At 40.7% G+C, this 16358-nt stretch overlaps 1 protein-coding gene and 1 long non-coding RNA gene across 3 annotated transcripts in view; one reads left to right on the top strand and one right to left on the bottom strand.

Moving 5' to 3' along the window:
* Nucleotides 1-16358, bottom strand: part of LOC118415520 (E3 ubiquitin-protein ligase PDZRN3-B-like) — a gene marked incomplete in the record, with an annotated part of 82387 nt that overhangs the window by 50828 nt on the left and 15201 nt on the right.
* Nucleotides 100-7984, top strand: LOC118415526. 2 transcript variants are annotated; one of them, XR_004831126.1, is made up of 3 exons: nucleotides 100-3092; nucleotides 3689-5005; nucleotides 7255-7984. It is a non-coding gene; the product is annotated as an uncharacterized LOC118415526 (long non-coding RNA). The 2 variants fall into 2 exon arrangements; XR_004831127.1 differs by lacking the exons at nucleotides 100-3092; nucleotides 3689-5005 and adding an exon at nucleotides 5013-6926.

The following is a 16358-nucleotide window of genomic DNA, read 5'->3' as shown; positions in this document are numbered from 1 at the left end:
AACACACAGGACAGGGTCCTTTTCATGAATCAGTCAAGAAAAGGAAGTCATTTTTTCTTAAATTTTACCACAAATTTGTGTTCAGAATCAAATAGGTCCCTATACTACTGTCAGTCAATCTATAGATATTTGCCAATGATGCCAGGAGACACATTGAACAGTTGTTTGCCACATCAAGGAAATCTCTTGACTCTCCCCTCAGAAGACTTGTCCGATGGAACAGTCCATGGTAATTGACCTAAATAGCCCACAAAACTAGAACACTTTCCATACCAAGTTCCCAGTTACAACATATTTCACAGTCCTACTGCCACCACACTTTCAGGACATGGAGCCAAGAATTCTGCCTCGTTAGCAAACTTCATCCTCCTCACTGTCAGTTCTAAAGCTCTAAGGACTATCATCTTGCTATCTCCCAAACACAACATTCTTTCCTTGTCTTCCTTCTCTGCCCAGTGAACTGTCCACATAGCAATGGCCCAACCCTACACCCCTGGTATGTGGCCCATACTTTGCTTACCTTCTCCAGCTGAGAAGCCATGGCCTGGACAACAGGAGTTGGGAGGACTGCAAAGTGACTCCAGGTGCAAGGCACCTTGGTTACAGTAAAAGGGCGTGGGAGGGCTTAGCAACAGATGTCAGGTGCCAGACATGTCTCAGAACTGGTGGTAGCTAGCAATCTCTGAACAGGCACTGGGACTGGGAGGACTTGTAGGTGTCATCTGGGTATTAGATACCAGTGGGATGCTTTCAAAACAGCCTCTCTAGATGTCAGAAGGTCTGTAGACAAGACATACAGTCTCTAATAAGACTTCTTAGGACCCTTCGACCCAACTACTAGGGGAAAGCCAGATTCTCTGCTCTGTTGCTTAGAAGCTTCTAATTTGGCTTGCTAGAAATGCTTTCAAATGACATGTCCAAATCGACATTACATCACAATAATTTCTTTTCTCTCTTAGTGCAAGTTTCCTAAACAATGCACACCTTGGTTTGGGTACATGAAAACCGTTATATGTACATGTATGGAACTGCTATGAATGACAAGAGTCCGAAGTTCTCAAACAAACACTGACAGAAACACTTATCATTAGGTCCCAAATATCAACAGAGAACAGGGCTCAGTTGCCACAATGGTTATTTTTCTTTCAACCTTCCACACCTCACCTTTCATTTCATGTTTAGTCTTTTTGACTTGAAGGTCACCAGTTCAAGGATGTCTGGTGTGCTGACTTCAACATTTTCTACAGGAAGATTCTGTTACATTCTCAATTTACTCTTAATCTGCCAACTTAAAAGGTCATCTACTTTATAAAACTCATTACCACTTACACGCCCCCTTCATATACTAGAGAGCCCGCAAAGAGATAAGGCCAAAACATAATACACAGAAAGCTTTAGCTAACACTCAAAGGTGTTGACCGGCTCTTAGTGTATCAGACTTGGGTCTTGAACCTCTAAAGTGCTGGGCTTTGATATTGCCGACATGCCACATGGCAAAGGCTGTTGGGGCTCTCCACCTCCTCTTGCTGAAGTCTGTGTACAGAAAAGGAGCAGACTTAAAATACACAAAATGTCACCGGTTAGCCGGTCTGATACAGAAGTCGCCACGGGAGACAGTTCCGGGCACCCGGTACCCTTGCTGTATTTGGAAGAGGCGACACTTCCCACTGGACTGCACATTGCCATTCAGGAATTTTCGTTTCTTTGCATTTGCCTTTCCATGGTCCCGTAGAATTTTCTTATGATATATATGTGTACAACCTTAATCAAATAATTATAACTTTTCTGTTTAAAGGATTTGAAATTTGTTACAAAAGGTCATATTTCACAATTTTGGACTTGTGATGAAATGATATGACCTGTTAGCTCAAGTGACATTCCCCAGGTATACCCAAGTTAAGCCAAGTTCAAATCCTAGATTAGCAAAAGAGCAAGTCCAAATGCTTTGCAGGGTTACTGTGGACTTCATAAAGTAACCCAACACCTCAGCAAAAAATTCCCTTGGTGTTGAACGATTTATGAGCCAAAAAACACCAGCAGTACACTGCAACTTTATCGCATTTTCCACCACTTCAAAGGACTTGAGGGTTTCAAGGGCACTGTTGAAATCACACGAGGCAGGCTCCTTGCCTGCCCTTATGTCTACCTCCCTATCTTCGATATGCCGAAGGCTCATTATAGCCAGACCAGATAGGCTCCAATCGGAAAACAACTGGCCCCTATTGGCCCGATAAGGGTCCGCTCTAGGTAAACACACTAAAATAATGACTTCTCTGTCCTCATCAGGGCTGCTTGATAATGCATATCCAGTCAAGTTCAAAAGTCAAACTTGTTGAAGTTCAAAGAGACTTCGGGAGGCAGGCTATTCTTTCAGCAAACAAGGAAAATGTCAACAGTGGAGTCTGAACACTGCTGGCCAGAAGACCCCAGGGATAACTGTGGAACTGCCCCTGGGTCAGGAGCGCATGATGAAAGGCTAGTGACAACAGGTGAAGATATTCATATTACTCTCATAGGCACTCACTATGATATGTGATATGTTCAATCATTTTAAACCTAATTAATAGGGCAAGGGGAAATGTTGATTCTAAAGTTACCTTCCTGGGCAATCTACTTTTCTAAAGCTGCTCTTATGAAATTGAAGCCAACTTCAAAGGCATTGAAAATATGCATAGAGAACTAGCTTAATGTGATACATTGAGATTACATAGAGATTAGGTTATGATACAGTCCTTTTTGTTACGCTCCACAAAATGTTCTCATTTACCATACTGTATTATCAACATCATTTTAAGGATAGTTCCTCAGTACAAAACCAAACCAACACTCCATAAATGTCTCGCTGCCATTCTTAACACCTTTCCTGCATGGATAGGCCCAGAAATACCAGCTGACTGAAAAGGTTGTGCAGCAGCTAATGGAGCACCTGGGAGACCCACCTGCCCACAAAACATCCCATTGCCAGGTGTCGCCACCTTACTTTCAGCAGCCAACAGGAATGATGAAGGGGCTCCAACAGTAAAGTCTTTTTGTCTCTGCCCTTTTCAACAGTTATCTTTCCATACTGGTTTATGACACTGGCACATATTAAGGTTGCTTCAATTTCTCATTTGTTTGTTAAAACATTACAATTGCAGATGTGTAAATAGCCATGAAATGAGATATCTATGTGATAACAGATTGACTATCTGTTTTATTACCATAAGACAAATCCGACAGTACTTTTTCTTTTTGCTATACCTAAACGTATTCATGTTTTATAAGGTGAGATGAGATACGAACAGAGTTTCTATTCCATACACTCCTAACAAAGGAGGATAATTGCATCCTCCTCAGGTATTAGATTGCTGGCCACAGATGCAGCAGGGGCAGATTGTGGCTCCACTCTTTACTTGATCTGGCCATATCCATGCAATTGAATGTTTCTCAGATATTAATAGGCTTTACAAGTCAGCACATTGCATAACATTGATGTTCTCATGATAGTCACATTCAGTCACTGTCTGAAAATGTCTGACTGTTGATACTCAAATGTTTGACCATTGATAAACTTAACCAATTGGTTGAATAGCTTTTGTATCGAGCATTGATGTCACTGTTTGGCACAGTCCATTGTAATATTGCTGAGTCCTATTTGTTCTAATACTGATCACCATGCCCCTGACCCCTGCCTGTCCCCCCACCCCAGGCCAGTCTGGTGCCTGACTGTCTGGAGTTGGGGGTTGAGTTGTCTCCTCTTGAGTCAAGTAAGCTGAGAGTCCAATACTTCAAGTCGGCACATCAAAGGTTACCCAGCTCACCCCTACAACAGCCAACAGCCAAAGGTCCCCAAAGATCATCATGATTTTGCAATAATGACTCCTATGACTAACAAGGCACCTGTTCTTATAGAGAATGACCTGATACACTTTTTTGTTTTCTTTCAACTTTCTGTTTCAGACCAAATTTAGCATGAAAATGGTTCAAAACAATCTTCTTTGAATTATTGACCATTGCCATCCAGACCATAACTAAATCATCAATGGTCTATCCTACCATTAACTGAAGGCCATCTCTGCAGTTGACAAGTCAAAAAGGTTTGTAAATACCATTGTTCAGAAAAGCAATGTCTATGGCTCTTTTTTTTGTAGCAGACTTCAAGGAGATCCATGAAATGTTTTTCCTGATTGCAGACACATCAAATCTGGACATCAAAGGGACTGGGGAAAAACCTCACAACATATTACCAAAGCATATTCACTCAGGTCTTAAATGGAACAAAGGTGTTTTCTTAGCAGAGATATGAAATGAAAGATAAACAGTTCAGGTATGGGGATGTTTTACCTACAATTGAACCCTGCTTTTGGTCTTATCACTGGGTAATATCTTCCAGATGATTCTATGGTTACAAGATTCTGGCATTCAATGGACTCATTGAGCGCATGTAACCTAGATCTTGTCAGCTTGTAACAATGGTACAATTACAACCAAATCTTCAGACAATCTGTAATGTCTTTTGAATGTGTTATCCAAAATGTGTGCTTTAGTGTAAAGATAAGGAGTATTTTGTTTTCCCCTTGGATTGAGAAAAACACTGCATTTACATTGTGCATACTTAGGCATTATTGGGACATATGCATGCATAGGTTAACAGTGGTCACTTCTCACAGGCCCATTCCATATTGCAATTTCGATAAACCAAAAGCAATACCAAAAGAATACCTAAATGAAACTTTTAGTATTTTCCTACATTTATCGGTTCTGTTTTCCATAATGACTGCCAAATTACATACAGGACCTGCTGTCCTCGTAAGGGTGGGAGTTGTTACAATTCCAAACAGGAAAATGCTAATTGAAATCCCAAAGGGCCTCTCCTGCCTTTAGTAATTAGATGGAGCAACAAAATTATCTGTTCCTTGTCTGTCTCCACCCATGTCTACAAGTCCTAATTGCCAAAAATCACCTCAAACGCCAGTGATGAAAGGAACCGACAGGTGACAGGGAATCTGGGGATCAAAGGTGTCAGGTAAGAATTCAATTTGCACTGATTTAACACACCTGAGCCAGAAGGTATCACATGAGGTGTTGCTATATACTTTCTGATGGTTCTGCGATATATAATCAGTAACATACTGGGGGAAATTGCAGTTCAGTCTACTGGCCGTTGTAAGTTTTGTCTTGGTTATGTACACTATGTGTCATTCTGAAAAAAGGTGGTGGGAGTGTGTACAAAACAAGTCCTGACACCTATTTAAAAATATATTTGTCTTTATGTTAGAACACCTGCTATTTCATGTTTACAAAAATCATTTTGAAAGCTGTCATTTTACTTTTCTGTTTTTTGAGGGAGAGGGTTGCTTTTTCCAACACAGACAATAAAATTGTAATCGGAACAAAGCATGCATTCATTACACCCATTTTCCGCTTACCACAATCAGTCATTTCTTAATGAGTCCAAATTAGCAGTTTCTTTGAAGTTGTTTTACTGGTCAATTTCCAAATTTAAAAAAGTCAAAATGTTACTTTGATTACAATAATTTTACTGGAAAGGTTCCAAACATTTGCATCCTGTGTTTTTCATAAAAGGACCCCCAAAGTGATCTTAATAATATATCTGCAACCATGTCCATTGAGAAAAGATAGTTGATGCCTTGATGCAAACAAGGCCTTGAAATCAGTTTTGATACAAATCAATCTTTTTGTAAATTGTGTTTCTTGTCCTGCAGGAATACTTGTTTTCAGATGATGTTTTGAACTGATCACAAAGACAGCTTGACCTACATATGCTACATGTTCAGTAGAATGGACAAACCAACCTATCCCATCACCTTTGTTTTTATCGCTGACTTGCCTCCATTGTCTTTATTGGAACATCATGTTGACACACAAGAATACCTGTAATTTCCTGCTACACAATTTACCTCAACAACAGGAAACAAATTCTTCAGTCTCCAAGAAGAGCTTGTTTTTTACCCCCAGGATTTTAAAATCCAGTTTGATGGATAGAACAGGGTCACCACCTTTCCTATCCAATCTAATGTTACAGACTCCCTTCTGTCAAACCCAATGTCCATTTCCTGTTCTTTGATTACAGCATGCCAAAGGTAATAATGATTACAGCAAACCCTTTGTCAGCAGGTCAGGTGGCATCACCTGTGAGACCCATCAGTAGTCAAAAGCTCATGATTGTGCCTTTGTATATAGTCCACCTCTGCATCTCCCATTGAATTTGATGTATGTGATGTCCCAGTCTGCTGAATTCAGCTTAATACAACGTTTTTATCAACTCATCTCACCATTATGTTTGTTTTTGTAGGGATACTGCATACTGCACAAATTAAATTCACCTTTTACTATTACAATTAGATTGCGATTTTTGAGTTCTTGTCAAATAAGGTTGTATTTTGTTCTTCATTGATTTTTGCATATTTGCCAGGAGGTAACCTGGGTTTGAACAGGTCACTGGACTCTAATCATCACCTTTTGCTCCTGTCACCTGCCTATTAGCCATCTAAATACCTCTATCTCTACACTAATTGTCCAGCAAACAATAGACCCCATACAGACAATATGGACACCTGTCATATTCACCTGTACATCTGTCAAAACTGACAGATGATGGCCCAAAAGCAAGCACTTCTCCAATTCGTGGGAGGTCACTTGACCACAAGGGGGGGTCGTTCTACTGTTCATTTTGCTCTGGAAAGTTTACTTAACCCCATATAACCTTGTGGCATACGATGATGAGTTACCCTTTGTGGCCCATTGCAACAAGCTACACAATAGAAAAGCAAACAAGTAGTATCTGTATTACAGTCAGTGATAAATTTTGTGCATGCCTAATACTTAATCAACAATACTTGCCACCTTGTCTGAACAGTTGTTCCAATAACTTCTTAGATAAGTTTTGGCTAGATGCCAGCAAGAACACTGAGCTCAATATCCAGGTAAACAAATTAACATTTTTGTCAAAACCAACGTCCTTGGGGTGTCATTTTGAATGCAGACAAACAGTTCTATTCAGCTTAGAGCTATCAAAAACTTTGCATTCTATCCTGGAGGGGGGGGGGGGGGCTTTATCTTTTTATTGGGGTGTTCTGTACTGGTTTTGTTTAAGTGTCAATTGAATCACACACAGGTAGTCACCTGAGAAGCTGTAGGTACATTGCTAAATTGCTTCCCACCTTTTTCTCGGAATGGCCAGAAGACTCTACTTATCACTGACCAGAACGTCTTGGTGACTTCATCGTCCCCTCTATGTAAATGTTTCCACAGTCTCGGGAAGTACACTACCAACAGACCATACAGGATTACAGGGATTACACCAGAGAGGAGAGACAACAGCAGTATGGAACATAAAAAGTCAGTGAGATGGGAAAAGAAGAACTGAGAAATTCTACAATGAGAAATCAAGGGAACATAGGATGGAGAAATGGATAGGATTGAGTGAGGAAAAGAAGAGGCAAAAGCAAAAGCTGCAAAGAGAAGGAGGAAGGAAATGTGAGGGGGAGGAAGGAAGAATGGAAGGTCGGGAAGGATTAGATATGGTTTCACAACCTTGGTGTACAGAATTGTTTCTTTGTACCACAGGATTATGTCATCCCCCTTACAATTCCCATCCATAGGTCACCAGTTGCAAATGAAGTCCCAGCCCAGATCAGGTGCCAGGCCATCTCATATGGTCCCTTCAGCCTTGATGCAGCCTAAATGGGACCCAGCGTAACCTGGTACTCATTCCATAGGTCACCAGCAGACAAGCTATGCACTGTCTATCCTTACTCACATGTCACGCTACCTGCAACCTGGTAAACAGCTGTAATGTAAACCAACCTGGCGCTATTTGGGGTCAATGTCCTCTAGTGGACAATACCAGGCTGAACTGCTTTACGACACGATTTACCAACAAGTACGACAATGTAATGAAAAGGTGTCAAGCATTATATCAGTCTATCAAATCTTTATACACTGGAGAAATTTCAATACAATAAATCAACAACCACCTTTGTATGATGTCTCATCATTAACTTGTGGAATGAATAGCATTACATGTGTGTACATCAGGTCAACGTCAGAGAACGTGCACATAGGGTACTTAGATGTGTCCCTAAATCCGGCCAAGGTCCACCAATCAGGTAATAACCAATGTTTTACCTGTCATGTCAAGGTGGCAATAAATCAGATACTTACTCACCTTGTAAACAATCATTCAGCACCTTAATCTGACCAAACAGGTGAGTTGTTTGCTGTCTCTTTCCATCTTTGTCTGAGGGCAGACATTTCGTCTTGCACCAAAGGCAAGTAAACTAATCTAAGTACCTTGAATGTTTAACTGTTAAAAATTTTTCAGTAACACCAGTGTACAATAAACCTTGACTGTAATCATCAAGGGAATATCTCAAATTCCTTCAACTTGTAGAATAAATTTTTAAAAGTTCTAAAATGAAAAAGAAGGAAAAAAAGGAGTTCTGAACATATCACTTGCTACTCTCGCATGCCCCTTACAAATTGCTCGTTTCCGTGACATTGATTACACAAAGAATTTTAAAACCACTTTCAAGTAAAACGCCTGAGTGTGGAAGCTTTTTCACTTGCTGATACCAGTTGCAGACAGTACGTGGCCTACTCAAAATTAGTCGCTACTTGCAAACATGGGATTACGCTGGACCAAAACCAGAAAGTCTACATCGTACAAAAGCTACGCCACTCCTGACATCCTGCATGGATGACTTCTCCCAACCACGGCGCCATGAAGAGGGGATGGAGGACATGTCGCGCCAGGCTCGCTAGAAAAGTCATCCTGGAATTAACGAGTCAGAACCCCGTAATGCCACTCTGTCCTGATATGGCCCCGATTTTCTGTCTCCACCTGATGGCCTCTCACAAGGGAGTCCGATAGATGGCCGCCACTCTCTGTGTGTTTGCTTTGGTGAGACCGTCTGATGACGGTAGTGTGGGAGATAGATGGACATCAAACATTGATGGTCTTTAGCCCACCTGAGCCTTTCCTCGTGACAGCGGATGCCACAGGCATGCCCTAATCCCTCTCCAGGCTGTCCTGCTGTCCCTAGTAACTATAGGGCTGTTCCGAGAGGTAATCTATTGATGCTGCAATGTTTGTTCTTCTCTTAAAAGGTCATGAAAGGAGCTCCCTTTTCTTCTTTCCACATTCAAACAGCTGTGCCCGCCCCGTTCAATACGTGCTGTCCTATACTTAACTCACTCCCCTGTGTGAGCAAGGGCATTCCAACCATCTGTCAGGACCCAATCTCGGCAACTTAACATAATGTTTCTTCTTTAATAATTCAGCACTCTCTTTACAGCCAGAAGTGTCCAAAGTAAGTTTGTGGACCTTTGTCAAAAGAGTAACAGTGGCAAATACAATTTCCACCACTGCTTTTTCGAAACTGGTCTATAACTTTCTGAAAGTTGATTACAACACCAAGGAATTATTGTCTGTAATCTGTTTCCCTCTTTAATCCATTACGAGACAAAATTAGGGCCCCAACATCAAAGGTTACACCCAAGAATGTTTGAGAAAAGATGTAATCAAGCTGGCAACCCTAGAGACTTATGGTTGCCTTGATCGCAAGTCATTAGCAATGAGCATTTCATTCCATGCTGCCAACCACTGCTAGGTGTGAGCTGAGCATCCATTGACGGGATGAAGAGATCAAATGGTGGCTATTGACAAAGTGTACCATTAGTTTGTCTTTAATGGTCACTCTCTATTTCCAACGACCGCCTTCGAGCGGGCACTTCAAACGGAGACGGGGGCTGGCAAACAGGCCACTTTAGGAGGTGGGAAGAAAAGAACCAAAACATAAAAGAGCAGGATCTCATTCATTTCCTTTTAAGAATCACAGTGAGTTGTTTGATGTTCAAAACAGGAAGGAAACTCTTGTAACTTTATAAACAAGGTATAAAAGTCTCTGCGAGAAAAACGCTAATCTGACCTAGATACAAAATGTTTTGAACAAAATATAAGCAGAATTCACTCTAAAAGTTTACAAAACCATTCAAAGGGAATTAACTTCCAACTGCTTTGAAGTTTCAAAAAGAACACTTTTTACAGACCTGCTACAATCCAACACGTACCTATGACTTCACTTGAGACAGATTTTCTTTTTTTCAGGGGATTATCTTGTCCTTGTACAAGGTAAGATATACTTGGACCACAACAACTGGCTCCAGCATGCAGGTGCACAAACAAAATTTCCCCCTCTTTTCCCGACCTAGAGAGGCAGAGAGATGACGGAATCCCCATATCCTGTCTGTTAGAAGTGACTCAGTTGAGTCAGTTCCATGCCATAGTGGGAAAGAACACTGTAATGTACACACAACCAAATCAGTGTAGCGATGTGACAAAGGCTGTCCAATAAAGTCACATTAAATGAAACTCTGTTTTGATACAGGAGGACACCTTCACAATTCTTGCAAACGAGCTATGTAATTAGTTTGCTTAAGAACTGAAAGGGAAGCAATAAAAGTGGCAGCTATAAAATACCCTGCCAATAATGGCAGCACACAACAACATCGCCGGGTACAAAAGGACCAACATAACTCAACGTCCCAAGGACAGTTTGCCAAAGATAAGGCAATCGGCAGAAAAAAGGCAAAGCCAATATCTTCAAATATCATAACCTCAACTATTTATGGCCTTTTCTTGTAGACTGCCTGTATACTTACCCCCTCCTGTGCTACAGACCATTTTGAAAGGCAATGCATGAGTCAAACAGTAGGTTAGTTCAAAACAACTCCTTTGTATACTGGTAAACAATCCCCAGAAAGTCACAAAACTAACATCAGTGATAAAGACTTATCAAAATGATAAAGCTGTGCTGTGATTTTTTACAATGCAATGAGCCTGCAAGAAGGTTCCAATATGTGTTGCACAAAGGTACAAACATGCCAAAATCCTACCCTGTTGATATTTCAATATGGAACAAATATCTGACAAAATAGAGTCTTTAAATAATGCAACAAACTGCTGGTGAAAACATCAGTAGCCTATTTATTTAGTTCTCCCATTGCTTTGAAGCAGCTGCGATTCCCAAAGAGGTGTTTCTATCAAGTCCGCAAAAAAAAGCAACAACAATAGTTTCAATTATGATTATTTCACTTGACAGACATCAAAGCAGGCCTCTGATGTCTCTCTCCTACCCTGTAGTGCCTTTGATTTCTTTGTGAAAAACCATTCACGATTATCTACACTGATTAGGGACAGGCGGGCTTGATCACCATCCAGCATTCCCTAAGTATTTCCCAAGCCGCCCCAAAACTTTTGAACCCTTCGGAACCACTGGAGTAGAAGTGATGTGCTTATTCTGGTGGAAAACATTAATTTGCAGTGTTGTCCCTAAACTCTGTCATCTAAGGGCCCGCTGAGGTTTCCGCCCTCTGTAACTTTGTTGGTTGTTACCGACAAACAAAAACACTGCTAGGAATCAGAGAGCGCCAAACAGTAGCATTTTATTCTGATGACTGACTCTCAATAAAGACATCAGAAGGGCATCTCTATCATCTGCAACCCCATGCAAGCAAGAATAAAGCCATTGACATGTATTGTTAATAGAGACGTAAGGAGCTTGCATGAAGAGTTTTCAGATCATCAAAGCAAATAGCTTCCTTTCAATATCAATTTTTTTTTCTGGAAAGAAATGTGTATTGAGAGGTTCTTTGATCCCAATTAGATAACGTCGTTAGTTTGATTTCAATGACATTATTCTAAGCATCTTTTCTAATATACCATATATGCTTGAAAACCGTTATAGCCGACTGACATTTAAAAAATCATCTGCCAGTGATCTCAGTATCAGTCATATTGCAGCAAAGGAGTAAGCAAACACTGTACTGGGAATAAAAACATGCCCATACCTTAGGCTTGGAGCACTGGTCCCCCATGCTTGGCACTGCTCCAGGCAGCTCTACCACAACAATGGTCAGCACGCAAAGGTAAGGCCACTCTGTAACCAGCACGTGTTCCCCACACCTGCTGCAACAACACACTGCCTGCAGCCGACAAATCACCCCTCTATTTATACCCTCCCCTCGGGCATGATGGGATAGCCCAGGATGTCCCCGCCCCTCAGATTACCATCGCCATGGCAACCTGCAGCTTCCTAGGAGCAATGCTGCTATAATTGAATATTAAACTCCGGGACAATTGATAGATCGTCTTGCTGCCACTCTGTCTTGACACAAGACCTGTTCAGCAGCCGGCCGTACAAACACGGGTGGCCGACTGGCGACATCGGTCCACTTGAACTGGCGGTGAACCGGTCGTACAAAAAAAGCACTTCAAACGGATCATCCCTGTCCTTTGGAAAAATGGACGGCGCCAGAGAAAGTTTACCTCATCAAACAACCTTAGATAATTCTTCTTAATCTTATATTCTATCATTCATCCTTTCACTCATTTAAATTCTCTACAGTCCGCAAGCTAAAAAAAGCAACTTAGATCTACAACAAGTTAAGGGTCATTAATTCTACTCAGTTCTTCAAACAAGTTTTCTTAGCCCCCCTGACATTCACCCTGAATGTAGGGTCACTTCACCCTAACTGGTCTCTAGTCAAACATGATATATGCATGTAACATTAGCCACACCCAATGGGCATGAAACTAGTACAAGGACAAAGTATACATGTGGATGCTCCCAGTGACACAAGATTAAGTGCATCTACAGATATTTCGAAAAACTATTTCCAGTAGTGCCATTTCTGAGAATCCCCACAAAATGCAACATAAAGATAAGGAGCCCTGAAGTTGCCTGAAGAGAAATGGGGCATGCAGCATTGGACATTGTAACAACTCCCAGGGCAGACACAAAAATAACAATTGTGAATGCACCTGCTTCTTCCCTAAAGTCCCTCTCTTTGGAGACAATCAGCTAAGAACAACAATTACAGGTTAGATCAAAAGCTTTTAACAGTCTTTTGCATGGACATAATACAAAAACCCTGTCAGGCTCTGGGAACACACCAGTGCTTATCTGAGAAGCAGTATCAGGTGAAAGTCCATATGGCCCTCAAACACTATATAAATGAGGTACCGTACACTACTACATACCCAGATTCAGGACACCTTATGGCTTGTACTACCAGTATACTAGGTACAAAACGAAACTTTTCAAAATATGTATATGCAACATACATTTGTAGAGGTGTGCATGCTTTTTTTGTTCTTGGAAGGTATGGCATCCTTCCAAGTGGTTTGCGACTAATGACCTTGCCATCCTACCTGGCTATTGATACCAGCACAGGCAACAAACAATACCTCCTGAGGATCACTAACTCTCGTAAAGTGTAATTTAATGTATGTGTCCGGCCTTGAGTCTCCAATAGCGCCTAGTAACAGGGCCGAAACGTGGACCGACTCACCAAGTACATACCTCCAATTTCTCCATCAATCCCCATACAGAGATAAAAGAAAGGACGTCCGCGTGATTGAGAGCGACCCGAGAGTGTTTACAAACTTAGCGGCGGAAGGGATGTTTTGGTCCCCCAAACGAGGTGTTGCCGGGTGAGACAACTATCCGAGAGCCCGTGTTTGGAAGACCATTTTAGCTGTTAGGGAAAATATGCTGCCAGTTGTGAATGCAGGTCGGAAATACGCCATAACAGGATTTCTCGAGATCATGCCATCTCCTATCAGATGCAAAAACATGCCAAAACGTCTGTCTTCAGAAATCTATCACAAACAAGGGAGGCTTCAATGGATTTTCCATTTGCTACGTCTGTCACTATGTCTGCATTTCTCACAAAAACACCAGAAATCATATTTACTTCAGTTTACTGTTGTTTGTGCTGGTGTCATTGGTCTAAACTTATACCATTTGGTCGCAAAACAACATAAACAGGAACAACCTGACACAACAGTGTCCAACGGTGACGTCATTATCCAATGGATCAGAACACATTGTTTATTGGAACACTCCTTCAAAGGTTTTATCGCCTCTTTTATCACATGTATGCAGAATTACCTTGCTTTGAAACACCAAAGCAGACCAAAATACCTCTTTGCGAGTTACTAATAATAGGTACCAATTAATTACTTTTTTTCTGCTGTATTTTCAAACCAGTAAAAAGGCTTGTGTTTTTGTTGAACCAACACATACTTTCTCCACTGAGCTGCTATTTTGGGGAGTAGGATTTATCCACCGGTTAAAGCCATACTTGTTCATTTCACAGTAAAGTCATATCCAAAATCTGCCGCAACAAAAGAAGGCAATGTGTAGCCTTGGAGAGAAAGATGTGAGAAAATTGACTTAATTGAACCATACAGACTCCTAACAACCATTGCATATGTCAACGATTGTGATTTGATTTTATTGATCAGTATACAAATGTTCTTCCTAACAACTATGGGTTTGTAATGAAGTCATCAGAAAGGCTGTCAGATGTTTCTTCCCACAATTTCAATGTCACAATCTGCCTAATACATATGTATGGAAGATAACAATTGATAATTGCAGATTGCAAAAGATGATAACACTTTGGGTAGCTTCATGACAAAATGGTTTTTGTGACTTTTTCAAAAGCATACAAGAATCAACAAACATACTGATAGAGATTTACAAGCACAATTGCCACAAATCTGCATTTTTTACCTGCAGCTTCTTTGTTTCAATTTTCTAAAAAGAAATAATAATTATTTCAATATGACAGGAAATAATTCAATCATAACAATCCAAGCTGTTAGACGATCCTTGACTTTGACAGCTGGCGTTATCTAACCTGAGGAAGACCCAACAGTGTCCAACAGTGAGGAAACAACATCTCATCTTCTGTTTATTCCAGGACAGTGAGAAAACAAGAGCAAACTTGGGCATGAAGAAGCCACACAGGTTGTGGGGAAAACTGATACCACTTGAACCCTGCCACCTGCTGAGTAAGAATGGAGTCATGCAGACTTCATTTCGTGGATGACATAATTAAGTGGCCAAAATCTGATGCAATATATTTACAAAACATAATAATGTAGCTGTTTTTGTCATACTTATTCAAGATATTCATGACGGACCCAAGGAAGTGTCTCCACTTCTTGTCAGGGTATAAGGACTTTAGCGTATCTCTACTGAGCTGAAACAGCAAGCTTTAAGAGTAGAGTAGGGTAGACATCTTCAGTTTGGTAGGAGTTGTTACTCCATAGAATTAATATCTAAGACAGGGAAAGTTTTACAAAAGTTCAATTTAAATGTCATCCATAATATCAAGATTGTGTTTTTTAACACACACCATCATGTCTATTGTGGATGTCATCTTTACCACACAGGGAGACAACTGTGACTGCTTTACCACAGGACCAGGCAGCAGCCATATTTGTATATTTGCACAACATATCCTGTCACTCACAGTCTACTGGGCAACATAGTGGAATGCCTTGTCAGAAATAATTGTACATTCATAATTCAAGCCAACATTATGTTGGAACAAAATAAACACATTTTCTGTAACAAAATGTTATATTGTTATAAATCAACTTAACTGTGTTCATTCTACTCATACAGAAAATTGATGTTTTGGTCACACCAGATAAATGCTATTATGATATCTTGAAATTAAGACTCATTGGCTTGTCTCATCCTTTGAACCATAATGAAAAAGGAACTTAATCTCCCTACTTACCATAATGGACCTCCAAGGTGGTTGCATGCAATAGTTTAGTGCATAGTTTCTTACAGTACAGATAGCTACATATTAACCTGTTCTGTTCTGTTCTGTTCTGTTCTGACAATAATTCTAATACATTTGCAAAGGGCAGCATATCAAAGAAGCTCAGCTGTTGTGTGATTGGTCAGAAAGGTAGCAGTCTGTCTGACATATACACCTCAGGCAAACTTAATCTGATGATGTGTGTCTCATAATTATAAGTAGTCTACCTTTACATAAATTTTTGCTGTTGAAAGCTTTACGGACAGTTACGATAGAGTACCTTCAGGTTTTAGGGACTGCAAGTAACAAAGAAGCCCCTTTCATCAGGTTACCCCACAAACTTCCCTTTCCTTTCCTTTTCTTTCTTCTGCCCAGAACGTTAAAAGCCTTTGCATTCCCCCAAAACTTCAACAGACTTCCGGGAAAGGGAGCAAATAAACTTGCCAGGGACAAAGACAGATCAAGCTGGATGTTTAAGCTGTAACCAGCTGTTGTCTTCTTTTTAAGTAAGTTTTCCTGTCTTCAATGTTATTCTAGTAATGTACTAGTACTTGAATCACCCCATCAACAGAATCTTTGACAAAAGCAGATTGTCGTTAAAAATGGGATTAGTGGGTTGTGGGTTTGACTGTCAAGAAAGGAATTTTTGTCACTTCCTTCAATTTCATTCTGGCGATAAGCGAGGAAACAGTCCATACATACAGTCTTAACCTTGACCTTGAACCAGA

This window comes from Branchiostoma floridae, chromosome 5 (assembly GCF_000003815.2).
Source record: "Branchiostoma floridae strain S238N-H82 chromosome 5, Bfl_VNyyK, whole genome shotgun sequence".
Lineage (NCBI taxonomy): Eukaryota > Metazoa > Chordata > Leptocardii > Amphioxiformes > Branchiostomatidae > Branchiostoma > Branchiostoma floridae.
Note: the sequence above shows the minus strand (reverse complement) of the source record. Positions and strands in the feature narration are given on the sequence as shown.